Source organism: Marmota flaviventris, chromosome 5 (assembly GCF_047511675.1).
Source record: "Marmota flaviventris isolate mMarFla1 chromosome 5, mMarFla1.hap1, whole genome shotgun sequence".
Lineage (NCBI taxonomy): Eukaryota > Metazoa > Chordata > Mammalia > Rodentia > Sciuridae > Marmota > Marmota flaviventris.
This window is the reverse complement of record NC_092502.1, coordinates 61,831,783-61,841,700: the sequence shown is the minus strand read 5'-3', so window position 1 is coordinate 61,841,700 and position 9,918 is coordinate 61,831,783. Positions and strand designations below refer to the sequence as shown.

The 9,918-nt window shown below is 46.1% G+C and overlaps 1 protein-coding gene across 1 annotated transcript in view; it reads left to right on the top strand.

Annotated features, from left to right (window-relative positions):
- The window catches only part of Ppargc1b (PPARG coactivator 1 beta), a 103,028-nt gene that overhangs the window by 2,558 nt on the left and 90,552 nt on the right, over window positions 1-9,918 (top strand). The window lies entirely within an intron of this gene.

Genomic DNA, 9,918 nt, shown 5'->3' with positions numbered 1-9,918 from the left:
TAATTGATAGGACGAGCTTTGCTGTCACCCTTAGAAGGCTCCGAGAGCCCAGCCGGAAGAGGACCTGGGCGGGCCTTCGCGCGCCTCCTCATTTTACAGTTGGGGAAAGAGGCTCCGAGGAGTGAGCGGTTTGTACAGGACCACTCAGCCAGCGGGTGACAGAGCCACCCAGGGCTCCTGACTCCAGGTCCTGTGTGTTACCTCGAAATAGCACTGGACTTGGAGTCAGAAGGCCTGAGTGGAGTCACCTTCCCCACTCTCTGGCTGGGTGACCCCGGAGCAAGCCATTGTAACTCTGGGAGCCTCCATTCCTCCCTCTGTCAAATGGGACTTGGTGCCTGCAAGAGAATCCAATGACTGGTGGTGGGGGTGAGCAATGTTTGCATGTGAGATGTCTGATTGTTCCTACAGCCCCTTCTTCCTCACAACCCTTCCTAAACTCTTCCCTTCTCTGTCTCTTGCCTTGGGAGGGTTGGGGAAAGTGGATAAAAATGTAATTCATTCATTGTCCTGTCCAAAAGATTTTTGTTGTCTTTAATGTCTAACCTGGGGCTAAATTAGAGGGAGAACTTCTGTTTAGGATAGACTCAACTTTTACCCATTGGGGCCAAAGTACAAAAATTTAGCAGAACAAGGATTGTGAAAGTTTCTTGGAAAGGTTTAAAGAATGCATCTCAAAGGACTTTGGGCTGGTTTCACCTTTGTTCAGGCTGTGCCCCTTGCCGTGAGTGCCTTGCCCACCTATCCTGCATGGCCTTCTCCTCTAATAGGCCTTCCTGGCCCTGCTTGCCCTGCTTTCTCTCCTGGTTTTTATTGCCTTTTACAACCAAGCACTTTATTGTATGAGTCCTGTGTCCAGTAAGATTTTAGATGCTAGAATTGTGCCTTTTATTTCTTTGAGCTGGCATGACACCTGTCAGTGTGCTGAGCCCTGTTCTTTGCTCAGCTCTTGGCTAGGCACATGGATTACACACAGGGGCACAGCTGGGCCCTGCCAAGAAGAAGCTCCCAGGCTGACAGGGGAGACAGCTGGGCAGCGAGTGCATGGAGAAAGGAATGCAGAAGCTGCAGCTGAGGGCAAAAGCCTACACTAAATATAGGTTGTTTGAAGTCACTTGGGGCATCAGTCATGGAGGCCCAAAATGTCAGAGATGGCAGGAACTTTATAAATCATCTAGTCCAACACCTTATTTAAAAATAATTATAGAATTGTTAAAACATTTTTACTGCTAAGGATTAAGAAAAAAATAGACGTGTAAAAATAATATGTAACATTATCCAAAGATAATCACTGTTAGTTTTATATATATATATATTTCCATACTTTTTTATTTCCTACTCATATTGGCCACTTCTTTAAAAAAATAAAAATTTTTTAAAAAGAGTCATTCATTCTGTTTATGCCAATTTGTAACTTGGACTCACCCTGTTTTATAACTTGCCTTTTTCCCTCTAAACAGTATGCTGTGAACATTTGTCCACATCAATAAATATTTTACTTAATATCTTGATATCTTAATGGCTATATGTATTTCATTGGTTTTCATTGTATTCAACAAATTTTTTAAATTTTTGCTTATTCAAGTTGTTTACCATTTTATTTTATTTTATTTGCTATTGTAAGCAATACTGAAATGAGTATCTTTGTGTGTATGCCTTCTTTCCTTTGTATAAATTCCTAGAAGTGAAATTACTCCATCAAGGGAACTATGCAGGCATTTGATAAACATACATCTGATTGCCTTCTAGAAAGATTGTACTCATTTACACACTCCCCATCAGTGTGTGGGAATGCTGTTTATCCATACCCAGATAACTCTTGGTATTTGCATTTTTACCAGTCTGTTCATCAATAAATTGGCATCCTTCTTGTTTTAATGTGTTTTTGTTGGATAATTTGTGATGCTGAGCTTTCCCCAATAGGATCATGGCCATTTGTGGTTCTATTACCAGCAAAGTTGTGTTTGTGAACTTGGTGCATTTTGCAATTGGTATCTGTCTCTGGGTTCTAAAGCTAGAACTGAACACCCAGAAGGGGCCCTCGCCTCTGGAAGGAAGACTTGGGAGAATGATTCGAAGTCCTCGTGCCTCCTTGCTAGGTCTGGAATATCACTGCCTCCACAGCTCTGCAAGCCAGGGCCAACCTGCCAAGTCAGGGTTCTTGCCATGCGTAGCAGCAGGTTGAAGTGTAGCCCTGGTTGGCTGCATTTGCCCACACTTTGTCTGCATGAGATCAGAGGAAGGAATTTCTTCACCTGAGCTCAACTAGGAACACATTCCCCAGAGACCTCCGCTCTACTTTCCCTGGGCTTCCTGGCTGGTGCTAATGATCTGGGTGCCTAAGAAACCCAGGAAAGCTGCCGGGCCCTGGGGGCTCATATTTCCTCTTCACCTTGGGGCCTTCCTCTCTCCAGCTGGTGCAGGCCAGCCTAGAGCTCCACTAGTTCATGGTATGAGTCACCCTTTTTTTTTTTCCCCCTGAAATAATAGAAGGAATACTGGCTTGAGTCAGAAGCAGCCTTGCAAATGGGCCTTGGGCTTGGAAGTGAGGTCACGGCAAGAACATTGCAGCATGCAGGGCTGTCTTCTCCTTCATCGTCACCATCAGCCACAGTTGTTGAGCATCCTCCAGATCACTGCACTCTGCCGAGCCTTTTGTTTGCACTGTTCTATTTCATTCTCACAAAGATGCTGTACAGTGTAGGTGCTCTTTTACAGTTTTACAGATTTCACAGTTTGAGAGAACTCACTGAAGAGTACCTGCCAACACAGCCTTGGAGTAAGTGGAAGAGCCAAGATTAATGGGTGATGACCCCACCTGACCCCAGACTCCCCGAAGACAGGGATTGCTTTCTGCTTTTGTTCATCCTTGTTTTCCAGCACCTTGGGCAAATAAAGGCACATTATATGTAGAGAAGAAGGCAGAACTCTGAATTCCCTCTGCTTCTCTAGGTCTCAGTTTCATAATCTATGGAATGGGTATAACAGGCCTTTGCTCTCAGGCCCATTATAATGAAATAATATGATGTATATAATATGAGCATTGACCTATTGCCTTTAAAACTTGGAATTCTGTCTTTGAAACACTTTAGAAGGACAGGATCAAGCCTAGAGCTAACTACTCTGTCTGCAATCTTTTTTTTTTTTTTTTAATAAATGTAAACAAGAGGAGCATAATTTTTATTTTGTAAGAATGAATGGAACCCAAATAAAATCATTTAGAAGATAATGTGCAGGGTCCGTTCCTGTTTGTCTTCCTCCAAGGTAATTGAATGGATGCTTCAGATTCATCCCTTGGACACTAGATTGATGTAGACTTATTAGGATTGGATTGATCTTTCTGTTCTTTCCCATTCTTTTGGTCTAGGTCCTTGTCCCACTCACAATTGGATTTTTAAAATTACTATGGGATAGATCTTTGCCCTATTAGACTTTCCTTCTCCTATTTGTCCTTGGTCCTGATCAGTCCTCTTAGAGTGCATGACTGATAGCACTATTTTTTAAATATTTTTATTTATTTATTTATTTTTGGTATTAGAAATTGAACCCAAAGTGCTTATCCACTGAGCCACATCTCCAGCCCTTTTTATTAGACACAGGGTCTTGCTGAGTTGCTTAGGGCCTCAATAAGTTGCTGAGGCTGACTTTGAACTTGCAATCCTCTTGCCTCAGCCTCCTGAGCTACTGGGATTACAGGTGTGTGCCACCGTGCCCAGCATTATTATTATTATATTATTATTTTAAGAGACACTTTAAGTTCACAGCAAAATTGAGAGGAAGGTCCAGAGGTTTCTCATATATCCCTGCCAACACAGCCTTCCCCATTACCCACTGCCCCCACCAGAGCGGTCCACCTGTTTCAGTTTATGACCCTACATGGACACGTTGTTACTGTCTACAGCCCACAGTTTACAGTTGTGTTCACTCTTGGTGGTGTTCATTCTGTGGGTTTGGACAGGTGTATAATGACCCATATCCCTCAGTGTAGTATCACAGTGGTTTCACTGTCCTAAAAATCCTCTGGCTCCACCTGTTCATTCCTATGTCCCCTCCTTCCTGGCAACCACTGATCTTTTTTGCTGTGTCCATGGTTTTGCCTTTTTACAGTGTCATATAGTTGGAATCAACCAATATGGAACCTTTTAGTTGACTTTTTTTCTTAGTGATTTGCACGAGAGCTCCTTCATGTCTTTCACGGCTTGATAGCTCAGCTCTCCAGTGCTTTTCAATTGAAGCCCCGACTTTTAAACCTAGTGTTTGAGGGCCTTCAGGTACTTGAAGTTGAAGAGTTATTCTTTATCCTGAGTTGTCTAGTTTCCTTAATTTTTAAATCAGGACTTTACCATTTACTAGAAGTGGGACTTTGAGCAAGTGACTTAACCTCTGTGATCCCAGTTGATTTATATACAAAAACTGGAGATAATAACAGCATGTTCTTCTGAGGCTCACTCCAAAATATGCCCTGGATTTCCCTCCAGGAAGCAGGAGAATAGACTCACAGGGTTCTTTGGGCCTCCTGTGTCTCCATTTCCACACTTATGCACTCATCCTGTAAGGCCCAGCTGCCCTGCCATTGCTGAGGGATTCCCTTGCTCTGGCTGGATCTCAGCTGCTCTGGCCCAGCCCTCCAGAGCCACCTGATGCGGTGGCACCCTGCTGGCTGTAAGCCCTCCCTGGGTCAGTTACCCCAGCTTTGGCCTCATCTGGGAAGATAATGGGTAACGGTGCTTGCCAGATGAGGTGGTGAGGAGTAGTGGGTGAAAATCAAGTGACGACCTGGGCTCAGGTCCCCTGGCATGTGCCTGGCGTACATGAAGCAGAAGGGACAGACACACTTGTGTGGGTTGTGTCACTTAGGGAGTCACTCCAGAACCTTGAGCTCCACCAGGGCAAGGATTTTGTCCGATTCCTTTGCCATTTTGCCGGCATGGAACAGGCGAGTTCCCGGCACACAGCCAGCCTCGCGCTCGTCCCCAGGAGCGAGTGCATGTGCTAGACAGAGCCTCTTCAGGCACACAGTCCTCCTCACTCCGCAGTCTGCGTGCTGCAGAAGGATGGATGGGTGGATGAGTGCCAGGAAGGGAACTGGAATGTCCGCGGCCACCGTCCTCCTGTCCTGCTAATGCATACAGAGCCCCCCTGAACTTTAAGCCCAGGTGGAAAGCCTGTCCTCTGGGATGCCCTTCTAGCCAATGGTCCTCCTCTGCTACCCCCAGGCTGTGCCTCTCACTGCCCCTAGAGTGGACCAGCAACTCAACCGAGGGCTCTGGAGGGCAAGAAAGAACTGTTTCTATCCCAGATCGGCATTGTGGTTGCCCATTGAACGGATGAGTTTTAGTGCAGAAGAGTGTTGTGTGTTTGTGTGTGCTCTGAGAAGAACTCTGTCTTCTGTACATTTACCATGGAGAATGTCGCCTGTCCCGGAGTAGACAGTGGTGAGACAGTGTAGTGAACCCCCAGCCCCCACCACCCAACTCCCACCATTACCGACTCCTGGGCCACTCTGGTTTCATCTGCCCACATGTCATGTCATCTCACCCCTGAGAGTGCAGTTTAGCTGTAAATAGACTTAGGGACATTTTTTTTTTTTTTTTTTTTTTTTGGTACCAGGGACTGAACCCAGGGGCACTTAAACATTGAGCCATATCCCCAGTCCTTTTCATATTTTGTTTAGAGACAGGGCTTCGCTGAGTAGCTTAGGGCCTTGCTAAATTGCTGAGGCTGGCTTTGAACTCATGATCCGCCTGCCTCAACCTCCCGAGCCACTAGGATTATAGGCGTGCGCCACCATGCCCAGCCGTAAAGAGACTTTTGATGCTATGACATGGGTTTCTCCCAGTAACCCCAGAAGGTTGGTTGTTTTCTTCACTTTGCAATGAAATTGAGATGCAGAGAGGTTGGATCACTGGCTTAGGGTCTCACAGCTGGTGAGTGGCTGACCTGGGACTTCAAGCAGCTCCCCCCCCCAACCCCTGGCTTGGGTGGGCCCTCGGACAGCTCCAAATCCAGCTTGCTTTCTCAGCAGAGAAGGCACTGAGGTGCCCAGGGAGGCCCCAGCCTCTGACTCCCTGATCAGTTCCTGCTCAGCATTAGGACATGGCTCTTAGGGAGGGTTGGGGTGGGAATCCCTGTAAGAAACACTGGGTGGCCACTGGGGTAAGGTCCACCAGCACCTCTGGACAGGCCACAGTTTCCTCCTGCTCTTATTGTTACTAAATGTCGAAGGCCCCATCTGTGTCTCTTGCAGGTGACTGGATTGTCTTATTAGGACCATTCAGTAAAAGAAGCAGGGCCCACCTGGAAGCAGTGGGGTGGGGTCAGTAGAGCTCAGAGAGGAGGGCCCTGGGCTGAGGTCACACAGCTGGGCTGGGCACAGTGCACAGGGCCATGGTGGCAGCTAGACTCCCCATGCTGCTCTTTTCTTAGGACAGAGACTGAGATGCCACCTGATCTAGAGTAGACCAGAAAGACTTTTACAAATGGGAGGGAAAAGTCATTGATTAAATATTCCCAAAGCCTTAATTACTTCTCTGTGTTTAAGGTAAGAAAACAAACATTTGCCCTAATCATTTAGAGGACTTCGAGGACTTTGAGTTTTAGAATTGGGCTTTGTTTAGGATCAGTCAGTCCTGTGGCCTTGGCATAGGATTTCTTTGTGCCTTAGGGTTCTTATCTAAATAACTGGGCTGAGGGGCTGGGGGGCTGGGGCTGTGGCTCAGCAGTAGAGCACTCGCCTAGCACATGTGAGGTCCTGGGTTCAATCCTAAACACCACATAAAAATAAATAAATAAAAATAAAGGTATTGTGTACAACTACAACTAAAAAATATTTTTAAAAAAATGGGGCTGATATTTTATAGCACACATTTTAAAAGGTTTTGGTGAAGACTAGTTGAATCAGTGCCTGGAAAGTATTTAGAGATGTTCAATCACTAGTAGCCCTTACTATGGAAGGAGATGAATATAATGTAGACCCAGCTATTTACTGATTTGTGGGACCAGGGATTGAATCCAGGGGTGCTTTGCTACTCAGCTATACCCCAGCCCTTTTCATTTTTATATTGAGACAGGGTCTTGCTAAGTTTTCAAGGGTAGCCTCAAACTTTTGATCCTCCTGCCTCTGCCTTCCAAACAGCTAGGATTCAGGTTTGGGCAACTTTACTATATATATATAATTTTTTTTTCCTTCTTCTTCTTTTTTTTTTTTTTCCTTTTTTTTGGTGCTGGGAGTCAAACCCAAGGCCTTGCACATGCTAAGCAAGCACACTGCCACTGAGCTGCATCCCCAGCTCTACTCTTTGTTTTTTTGACTCTGAACTCTAGGCCCTTGATCCTGTCTAGGCTCTGAGGTTCCTCTATTAGAATATTTTATTTTCTCACCCTGTACTTTTTTTTTTTGTGTGGTGGTGGTGGTCTGGGGTGGTACTGGGGATTGAACTCAGGGGCACTCGATCACTGAACCACATCCCCAGCCCTATTTTGTATCTTATTTAGAGACAGGGTCTCACTGTGTTGCTTAGCACCTCACTGTTGCTGAGACTGGCTTTGAACTTGCAATTCTCCTGCCTCAGCCTCTAGAACTGCTGGGATTACAGGCGTGTGCCACCACGCCCAGCTTCCCCTATATTTTGGGGAGGAAATCTCGCCTTAGCAAATTTTGCAATACTGACTTCTAGGAAACTGAATCTAGTTAGATGCCACTTGAAAAGAGGTGAAGAAACACAGATAGTGGTTAAGAATTCTAAGCTTTGGAGTTTGCCTAAGTTTTCAATCAGGGCTCTACCACTTCCTAGCTGTGTGACCTTAAGCAAATGTCTTAATCTCTCTGATCCTTGTTGCTTCATATACACAATTGGTGATAATAATAGTGTGTTCTTCTTAGGATAACTTTTTTCATTTGTGTGTGTGTGTGTGTTTTGGTTTTGGGGACTTAACCTAGGGGTGCTTAACCATTAAACTACATCTCCAGCCCTTTATTTTTTAAATTTTATTTTGAGACAGGGTCTCCCTGAGTTGCTTAGTGACTTTGCTAAATTACTGAGGCTGGCTTTGAACTTGCAATCCTCCTGCCTCAGCCTCCCTGAGTTGTTGGGATTACAGGCTTCCTAGGATAATTCAAAGTAATTGCAGAGGACACAGAAAGCTTATAGCACTGCTTGACTCAATAAATTAAGATGACAATGACAATGATATAAAATAAAAAAATCCACAAATGTCAACTTGAGCTTTCAGGGAGTTGGGTGTGCCTTAGAGACCGACATGCTTAATGTTCTTACCTTTAAGTGAGCATACAGACGGGGAACAGATGAGGGATGCCCCCAGGTCCCCGTCAGAGGCAGAATAGGCTCCTCTGCTGGGGTCTGCGTGGCCAGGGCTGGCTCTGTGTAGCAGAACTCAACTGTCTGGGACCCACTGTCTGGAAACTCAGCTGGGCGAGCCCTGTTGGCTGAGATGGATGCTCCGCGACAGCTCAGCAGTCGTCCTTTTCCCTGTGATTGCCTGGCAGAACACAGTCATTTAGCAGAGGGAGAGCGAGGAGACGCTAGGAACCAGGCCCTGAGCAGTTGCAGCAGCCGGCCCACCAGTCGCTCCCTGATGTTGCCATGGCAAACAGCCTTGGCAACGTGGCTGCTCACGCCTTTATTTCTGGTCTCTGGCTCCTTCCGGGGAAGTGTGGTACCCAGAACATTGGAGAGGGCCCTGCCCTGGCTTCTTGGCACTGAGGGTGGCCTGGCCTTCATCCTGCTGGTGATCCCACACAGCAGCCCCTGCTCAAAGCATCTGCAACCCACCCTGCATGGCCTGCGGACGTAGACTCCTGGACAGGGCACTGGAGATCCCAAATGCCCATCCATCCAAGTGTCCATCTATTTGTCAAATCAAATGAGAGAGAGAGAGAGAGAGAGAGAGAGAGAGAGAGAGAGAGAGAGAATTCCATTGTACCCCCTGTGGCAAGAGCACAACCACATAATGTGAACTCTGGCCTTATCACTAACACTTTCAAGGAAACCACTCTGCCAGCCCCTGTGCTAAATTCTTTTTTTTTTTTTAATATATTTTATTTTTTAGTTGTAGTTGAACACAATACCTTTGTTTTATTTTATTTTAATATTTATTTTTTAGTTTTAGGTGGTATCTTTATTTTATTTTTATGTGGTGCTGAGAATCGAACCCAGTGCCTCATGCACGCTAGGCAAGCGCTACCACTTGAGCCACATCCCCAGCCCCAATACCTTTATTTTTTATGTGGTGCTAAGGATTGAACCCGGGGACTTGAACGTGCTAAGTGAGTGCTCTACTGCTGAGCCACCACCCCAGTTCCCTGTGCTAAATTCTTCACATGTATCATCCCTTTTAATCTCAATGGGATCATCTCTATTATCCCATGTCACAGTGGGGAGGACAGAGGCTGTGCCCAGAGTTGGTAGCACTGGTGCTATTCTGCAGGTCCTCTCCTAGACCAGGCAGCTTCTGGAGCTCCTCCTGTGAAGTATCTGTTCTCCTCACTCCTGTCATCTCCAGCTGCATGACCCAAGGCCAAGCTCCAGTGCCACCTTCTCTGGTTCTCCCCTCTCACGAATGCGCTCTTTTTTGCTCTGTGATTCTGCACTGTGTTAGAGTCGTGTGTTGCATTCTCTGCCTTGTGCTCTCTGATACTCTGCTGAGGGATTTTTTTTTTCCTTTTTGGGTTTTGGTGCTATGGATCAAACCCAGGGAGGGCTTCCTTCATGCCAGCACCTGCTCTACTACCACTGAGCTGCTCCCCTTTCTGTCCTGGTGAGGAGTTTGACTTGGCAGGCAATGAGGAGTGTGCAGAGCTTGTCGCCCCACCATCATCGTCGTTAAGAGTAATCATGTGAAATGACCTGGTATGTGCCGGGACCTAATCAAGGACCTTTAGGTACACTGTCATGTTGA